The sequence below is a fragment of the Triturus cristatus genome, chromosome 5_1 (assembly GCF_964204655.1).
Source record: "Triturus cristatus chromosome 5_1, aTriCri1.1, whole genome shotgun sequence".
In the NCBI taxonomy this organism is placed as follows: Eukaryota; Metazoa; Chordata; class Amphibia; order Caudata; family Salamandridae; genus Triturus; species Triturus cristatus.
This window is the reverse complement of record NC_140587.1, coordinates 299,860,638-299,869,903: the sequence shown is the minus strand read 5'-3', so window position 1 is coordinate 299,869,903 and position 9,266 is coordinate 299,860,638.

The following is a 9,266-nucleotide window of genomic DNA, read 5'->3' as shown; positions in this document are numbered from 1 at the left end:
AACGAACACCACCCAAACAATCACCAACTGGTCACTACACTGCCCTGACCACCTCAGCCATCATGTCTTCCATCCACACCGGGACACCCACCGACCCCTGTCCCCACCACCTCTACAGCCTCACAACGAGCCCAAACAGCACGCAACTCACTAGCATCCTCAACACCTCCATCTACACAGAAACCTTCCCCGGTAGATGGAAACACGCAGATGTCAGACCCCTCCTAAAGAAAGCCTCTACTGACCACAACGATCGTACAATCACCATGCTCCCCTACCAGGCCAAAGTTCTCCAGAAAATCATCATCCAGCAGCTCACCAAATTCTTGGAGCAAAACCACCTGCTGGGTGCCTCTCAATCAGGATTCCGTGCGAACCACTGCACTGACACTGCACTGCAGGGTATGCCCAGACGTGGGTCCCTTGATTACTTTGCCACCTGATTCAAGCGAGCCTGGCTGATGAGGGGTGTTACCCCAAAACCGGCCCCAGGATGCTTGTTTCTGGTCCAGGGAAGAACTAGCTTGGCAGTTCGGGCTGGACTGTTCCCATGAGGCACAGCGTCAAGACTGATTTGCATATAGCTGGGTCTGAACTGGTGTGGCAAAGTGAGACAAAAAACGATGATGGATTCACTGCACATCTGTGACTGGGGTCAGTGTCTGAAAAGTTTCAGCGCTCCGTCCATCATCTCCTTGTGTTTGCTTTGTTCACCCTAAGTTGGCAGGGTATGCCCAGAAATGGGTCCCTTGCTCACTTTTCCACTGGATTCAAGCTAGCCTGGCTGATGAGGGGTGTTACCCTGAAACCAGTCCCAGGATGCTTATTTCAGGTCCAGGGAAGACCTGGCTTGGCATTTCGGGCTGGACTGTTTCCATGAGGCACACGGTCGAGACTGATTTGCATATAGCTGGGTCTGAACTGAGGTGCCGAAGTGAGCTAAAGAACGATTTTGGATTCAACCCAGATCTGTGACTGGGGGTGAGTGTCTGAAAAGTTTCAGCTCTCCGTCCATCATCTTCTTGTATTTGCTCACTGCACTAATTGCCACCACAGATGACATCAGAACACTCCTCGACCGCAAAAAAATATGGCCCTGATCCTCCTCGACCTCTCCGCAACGTTCAACATAGTCTCCCACAGCATCCTTATCAGCAGACTCCACAACATAGGCATACAGCAAGACGCCCTCAAGTGGATTTCCTCCTTCCTTACAGGACACACACAGAGCATCCGACTGGCTCCCTTCACCTCTACACCCAAGGACATCATATGTGGCGTACCACAGGGATCATCCCGCAGCCCCACCCTGTTCAACATCTACATGGTCCCCCTTGCAGACATCGTCAAATCCCATGGACTCAACATAAACTCCTACGCAGATGACACTCAACTGATCTTCATGCTCACTGAGGACCCTTCAAATGCCAAAGACAACTTTTGCAAAGCCATGACCAACGTAGCAGATTAGATGAGAGACAACTGCCTTCAACTCACCTCTGACAAAATGAAAGTACTGAGCTTCGGGAAGAACACCTCTGCTTGGGACCAAAGCTGGTGGCCTGCAGAACTCTGACCCACACCCACTGACCATGCATGCAACCTGGACATCATCCTCGACAGCCAACTGGCAATGAAACTACAATTTAATGCAGTCACCTTCTCCTGCTCCCACACACTTTGCATGCTCCGCAGAATCTTTATATGGATCCCAACCAACACCAGAAAAACTGTCACTCAGGTCCTCGTCACCAGCCACATCGACTATGGAAACATCCTCTACATCGGCATACTCTACACAGCTCCTCAGAAGACTCCAGACCATATAGAATGCTGCAGTCAGACTCATCCTGGACCTCCTCAAATGAACCCACTTGCCCCCTATCTGAGAGACCTCCACTTGCTCCTCATCCATAAAAGAGGCCAGTTCAAGCTCCTCACGCACACCTACAAAGTCCTCCATGACCTGGGACCTGCCTACCTCAACCATCAACTGAACTTCCACCAACCCGCTAGACACCTGCGTTCCTCTTTACTCGCCCTTCTCCTAAATTGCTTCCAAGACCAGAAACGGCCTTCCCCTCCAGCTCCGCACAGCCCGCCTCACTGGCAGGCTTCAGAAAAGGACTGAAGACATGACTCTTCGATGGAGACACAGCGCCTAGATACCCCTTGGGGTGACAGTGTTGCACTTTACAAATGCTGTTTGATTGATTGAGTGGAAGATGATCCTGAACGATGTAAAGAGGCAACTCAAGCCCTTATTGTGCACACCTCATTGAGGTTAGGCTGAAGGTTGACCATCAGAATAGAAAAACTCCTATATGGAAGTGGATTCTGCTACGACAGTTCTCGAAAAGATTAGGAGAAAGTTAGGAGAGACCTAATCTCTGAAAGCGGTATTGCTATAATAAGAGATGGACACATATTTTCAGATTGATGTGCCACCTCTCTGGGGGGTGAGCAGGACTGGGTAAGTAAGATCTTGCAGAGACTGAGGAGTACTTACATTGACGTTTTTTTCTTGCTGCTGCCCTTTGTCTCGCTTTGCCTCCTTCCCTTCTTTCAGGCACAGGCCACCGTCCCAAGTGCTGCCCTATAAGGGTATTGCACAGGGTGATGTGAGTCTAACACATCGCTCAGCTGGGTAATGTGCATGCTGCTGGAAATATGTACAAAGTGCAGGCCATTCATTGAAATCGTAGCTCTCAGTTTAAAGTAGGCAAGGGAGACTGGAAGTGCTTTAAAAGGAATCCGTGCAATTATTACTTTTCGTGGTTGGAGATTTCCGTTCCTCCTTAATCGGGTTGCTAAACTTAAAAAATACACCCTGGATCACTGCTTAGAGGGCTCAGGTTAAGATAAGATGGACAAACAAATGCAGTCACAAATTGAAAGTAACATAATACCCTTATACCTAGGTACACCTATAAGCATGTGCACACAGACGAAAACAGCTGCAGGGTACCTATCCCGTCACCTTTGGTGGGGCAACTCATGACCCAGGTATGGGAAGTGAACAAGCAGAAGGAGAGGTTCCCTCTCCGTCTCCTCAAGTGCCAGAAGCATAAGCCAGCTAGAAAGATCACCTACCATGGGTAAATACAGGAACATATTTTTATATTACAGGCAACCTATACTGAATTACATGCATGAGCCTTATCATATACAATCCTGTTCAGACATCTTGCAAATACATCTTTACCATTCTGGTAACTCATCTCATAAATTCTGGAAGGAAACCACCACACGAATTAAATACTTTTACAGCACAGCTAACTCGTCTCGAGAACTGCTCATTGTTATAACCCATTCCATGCTGCACGTGTATCTTTACGTTCTCTGTAACTTAAGACAGTGTTCATTTCAATACACATATATAATGTATAATATTCATGTGCATGCATGCATGGAAATGCATATATGTTAAGAGGTGCTCCTACAGACTGTGCATGTTACAATTTACTTAAATTGCAGAAAACTCATCTTCGGCTACATCTACAAAAATACCATCATATTGAATGAAACCCATCCCATGCAATGCGCGCCCCGATTGGGCCCTGATTATGAGTCAGGCAGATCAGAATGACCATATGGAATTCCGCTCTGCCTGAGTCAGAGTGGGCTGCTGTTTCCCAGGTATGGAAGTCATGATCCCCATTTAAAATCGCATTTGGTTTTGTCTTTAGCAGCGGTGAAGCCTCATTCCCCATTTTTGTTTTCTGGCCTGGAAGGGATATTACCTTTCTCTTTTACTTCCCACTCCCTACACCTCGTACATTTCCTCCACATACAGTTGCTGATTTTCAACACAGCAATGGTACATTTGTATAGAATTTTACTACCCCACAAATACTGTGCAACTCTGAATCGGGGTCAATATGTTAAAGGGATTTTAAAATGCATTCAAAATAATACTTTTATAGTAAAGGTTCATCAACCCAGACTGCAGGCATGAAATACCTTTCAAGAACATGTATCTTGTTTCAAAAATCAGGCATGAAGACCATTTTACAACAGCATAGAATCTTCTTACACTCCACAAACCAAATCCCATTTCTTTACAGGTAACCCATCCAAAATAACGGTCAAAAACACACTTGTCCCATCTTGCAGATAATAGAGTAACTTATTTCAGGATGCATGCCTGAACACAGAAGGGTGGTAGACCTTCGCAAGCGCGAGAGGGCTGTTTCTCCAGCCTGCAACACCAACCCTTTGATGAGAGGGAAATGGTCTCAGTCAACACTGCAAAGGGCAAAGATGACAGGATATTAAGATCTCAGCGTATGCCTCAGTATGAAGCAGGGCCTGGCACCGCACCTCTTAGTCTTTTCTTTTTCGCAGACAGCCCGTAGCAAGTACCCCCACAGCCGCTGTGTGTGTGCCCTTGCCCCTGCCTTACCGATAACCCTGGTAACAATTAAGTGTGAAAGAACAGTGTGCCAATGCAGAAAAACACAGAAATGATAACATTAACAAGCTTGAGGCCTTCAATTTTAGAGGGGGCCATATAAAAATATGGACTGGCCGGCCCCACTAGACCCGAATCTGGTTTCTCAGTTCCAAAGTCAAAGCTCTGAACACAAGAGAGTTGCTGCTGTGCTCTCTCCCACCAATTGAATGGACAGTAGTTCGACCAATTGTTAGGTCCTGCCTAGGCAGCGCTTGCACTGTCCCTTCGAGACATGCTGTATTGAGGTATTGACTCTAAGCTCCGCCCACTTTTTCAATTTGCTCCTATTACTGTCCTTTGTGAATGGTGACTTTTGATTTGTGAATAGGCTTAGTAGTCCCACCTTAGTACCTCCCTCTCTTCAGTTGGTACCTTCCATGCGGACAGCCCCTCTTACATGTGTCCTTCCTCTCTAGGTTTCATTAACAGTTAGTGAGCACTGTTGACATGCTGTCTCGCTTTTGAAACCCCTGGTTTGTAGTTACTGTAGGAGGAACATGTTCAATCCGTGATGATGCACAGGAGGTAATTTGTTTAAAATGTGCTGTCCTGTGAAATTTACAACATTATGATTTTATTTTACTATTTATTTATTGGATTAGCGTTTGCGGCATGCCGCACTTTAGCTTCACACATTTAAACCTAGAGTGCGGCGTGCCGCGATTGCTTCAAAAGTAAATAAATAGAAAAAAGGAGTTCAGCAGGCATTTGTTTTCCAATTATTTACTTTTGTAGCAACGGCAGTATGTGGCGCTTTAGCTTTAGATGTTCAAAGCTAAATCGTGCCGCAATTGCTTCAAAAGTAAATAAATAGAAAAAAAGCTGTAGCCGCACTCATTTTTTGCTACAATCACGGCATGCTGTGCTTTAGCTTTAAACATCTTAAGCTAAAGCGTGGCATGTCCCACTTGCTTCAAAAGTAAATAAATAGAAAAAAAGGCGTGTGGCGGCCATTTGTTTTCCATTTATTTACTTTTATAGCAATGGCGGCACGCCGCACTTTAGCTTTAAACATTTCAAGCTAAAGCATGGTGTGCCGCCATTGCTACGAAATTAAATAAACAGATAAAAAACAAGCATTTGCAATGCAATAGGTCTCGCATTACTGAAAGTTTGAGCTATTGGCGCTGCAAATATTAATGCAATGCCAAAAGCTCAAATTTTCATTAATGCTAGACCTATTGCATTGCAAATGATTATTATTTTTAAAAAAAAACAATTTTATTAACATTTCGCTTATTATTACAATGTCTTGTAGTACAGTAAACGTGTACGGCGTACAAAAAAAGATGAGATATCGTATTTATAGTAGTCTCGCAGTGTATATATAGAATAAACATGTCCATCTGTGTCAATGGGGATAAAAACTCAAGTAGGACAGTTCAGTATTGCCATGTATCAAGGTGTGGTCATTCACCAATATCTGACCCAGATGTATCTTGTGGGGGGGGTTCACATATGTTTCCACGATAGGTATTCCACTTCCCCCACACCCTTGTCCATTTTTTGGGGCACCCTCGGTGAACGTAGACTGACCTCTCAGCCACCATAGCCACGTCCATATCTTTGCACCAGTGCCCTAGGGTAGGTTTGAGCCTGGACCCCCAACATTGCGCAATATTCCGTTTTGCCATTGGCATGCCCAGTGTTACCCATTCTTGGGCTGTGTTGTTTAAATCCGTGGGTTCCCAGATATTAAGAAGACAACATTTTGTGACTTCCGTAACTTGTGAGAGTGTGCGCATCACCGCACTCCAATAGCGCGCTATCTCTAGACAAAGCCAGAGAGTGTGGTAAAATGTACCTGACTCTCCACACTCCCTGAGACAAAGCGGCGTGCAAATGATTATTTTTAATTAGCTTTTAAAGCTCTCTTGCCTCCAAACTGGCTTCAAAGAGCATGGGCATGTGTAAAGTTAAACATGCAGCCTCAAGCTTGTGAAGGTAAACAGAGCTAACTCCTACAAGAAGGGCACAAGTCAGGACTACACCCGGGTGACACCCGGGTGAAAAGCGTCCACCCACTATTTTCACAGGGTTGACGCTGTCAACCCTCCCAAGAAGTTGGGCCCCACTGTAAAATATGCTGAATTCGTCCTGGTGTAATTTTCAAACACCAAGACACATTCAGCAGCTCCTGCATGTTGTCTGCTTTCGATCTGCAACAACGTGCAGACAGAGAGGGGGCTTTCTTATTTCAGACTCCAGCTGGGCCCATAACAAAGGCCGAATTGGAGGGGTCATCAAGCCTCCTTTTGTTCGAGTCTCCTGGTCGGGAGCTGTCTGGAGCCTCACATCTAGATGCAAATGCAGAAGAGGGGAAACAAAGGTACACACTGTGGTGTCCTGTGATCATGTGGAGTAGAACCCTTGTGGTCCCAGGCGGACTCCTTACAAAGTTACATAATCAGTTGGGAGGTATTGGGTGTGTCTGGGTGTGGTCAATAAAGTCTATGACACAGTGTGTTCAGTTAACGGTTGCATGCTGAAGAATATAGACATGTATTACAGATTTCCGTGTGTGGCGTGGTCATTTGCGTGCTGCAGAGCTGGGGTGGATGCTACAACTGATGACGAAGGTTCGATACGTTCCCCAAAGAAACAAGACTGATCTCATTAAGAGTTTGCCGAGGTTCAGCAAACTGCTCGTACATGCCACGTGTGCCCGAAGAAGCTGGCTATGTTTGGCGTAAAGCGCCACTGCAACTCGTACAAGAACCTTGAGGAAGGTGAAGATCCTACAGAGGCGCACAGTCAAACAATCAAGACTTTATTTCGCATTTAAAATCAAATGCATAAAAAGTACAAACACAAAATAACAAACATTTCAATAAATTAACATCAAAGACATACATTCTTAAAAAACATTTCCAAACAAACCTGCTAGCAGCATGATTCATCTAAATAATTAATTTATATTATTTCACCCTCAGATCTAATTTTCCTGAGTTTGTTATATGTGGCTTAGAATTTAATGATATGTTCGCTAAGCTGCGGGTTTTTGAGGCTGCACATAAAAATGAGGCCATCGTGGAGTATACATACAGTGTTTCCTGTTCTAACATAACAGTCAATGCGAAGATGTAATTGTGCAAACACAATTAATGCAAGAGTGGAATAATAAATCTTTTTCTCTCTTTTTCATAAAAATGACAGAAAAATAATATATGTACAATTGATTGTTTTGAACAAAAATCACACGAGCAATGTTCCAATTTAGTCAGAGAGAACACATTTGCAGGATAGCCCAACATAAGTGTTATATAACTTAAACAAAATCTCGTTAGAATGAAACAATGGCAATTATTACCCACAAAAGAGAGATATGATGATAGGCCATGCCGCAAAGACGGTCTGTTATTGTATGCAATTACTGTGGCTTTATCTTTATTTTTAATCCATCTTTCATCTGCGCATTTTCCTAGGAAAGATTTAATTAGCTTCAGCTTCGAGAAGGTTTCACACTGTGCAGGTTCAGCATACAAGACCCCTAGCCCCAATGATTCAAGAGTGCTCTTTATATAGTATAACCATGAAATTTTAGACCCATGATCCAATTTCATAATGTCATTTAGGATGCATTGATTTGTTTGTGCCACCTTCTGTTTCCATATTGACAACCAGTGCAACAAAGGGGCTAATTTCATTGTATCCGTGATGTAGGGTAGGCCTAGTTTTTCATGAGTGATCGTATTTGTGCAAGCCTTTGGAATGGACAATAACCTCTTGGCAAACCCATCCACTATTTTTTGGAAGTTGTCGGCATTAACTATGCGAAGCACAAAAAGTATATGAGTAAGAGTGCACTCCTTCCCTTATTAGATACATTAATTCATCCATAGATATTTGTTCTTGTAATGCGTGCGAACAGCTGCTAGGAACCGTCCCAAGTCCCAGCTACTACGAAATACTCCAAGAACGGGCACTTCATTCGCGCACCCAACTGTCGCACTGCTGAATAGAGGACAATTCCTCAAAGTGAACCACTTCTTCCAAATTTCAACATTATTTTCACTGTATGCCAATTTTATTACCAGTCATTTTATCTTTGTTCTTTTATATTTAAGCACCACGGAGACAGAATAGTTGCGCCTGAATACTTTATTCGTCAGTTTCAAATGCCTCCTGCTGCCAATCCAGGCTCACAATAATGGCAGGTGAGGTCAACCAAGCTTCAGAAAAGACTCTTATATCATACCCAATGCATTTCGAGCCGTGCTGGCTCTTCGTCAGCGGTCACTGAAACACATGGAAAAAGCAACTCAACTTGCTGCTCAATTTAAACATGCTCTGTATAATAAATTAGAATAAAATGCAGTATACACCCTATCCCTACACCCAAAACGATCCTCTATACCTCCCCCAAATCTCATCATTAGAGTTACACTCACGTGCTCTAACTCATATGAACCCATGCCTACGACATCCTCAATCCCTCCAAGCTAAAAGTGCGTCAAATGTGTAAAATATCAAAAAACAGAAATTAAAACACGTTCCTAAGGGACAAGGGGATGTCAGGTTGTTATGGGGAGGTAGGGTTGAGTCAATGATGGAAGAGGGGCATTAATAGAGGGTAGAATGGTTAAAAAATCGGGAGTTAGGAACGTGTTTTCATTTCATTCTTTGATATTTTACACATTTGATGCACTTTTAGCTTGGAGGGATTGAGGATGTCGTAGGCATGGGTTCATATGATGTGGTCCTTCTGGCAAGAATACCTTTAGCCCTACAAAATTGTATAATTAATTATGTATCTTTTATGAATGGATAATGAGGTAGCACTAGCTTTATGTTAGACCTGTCAGCCCTT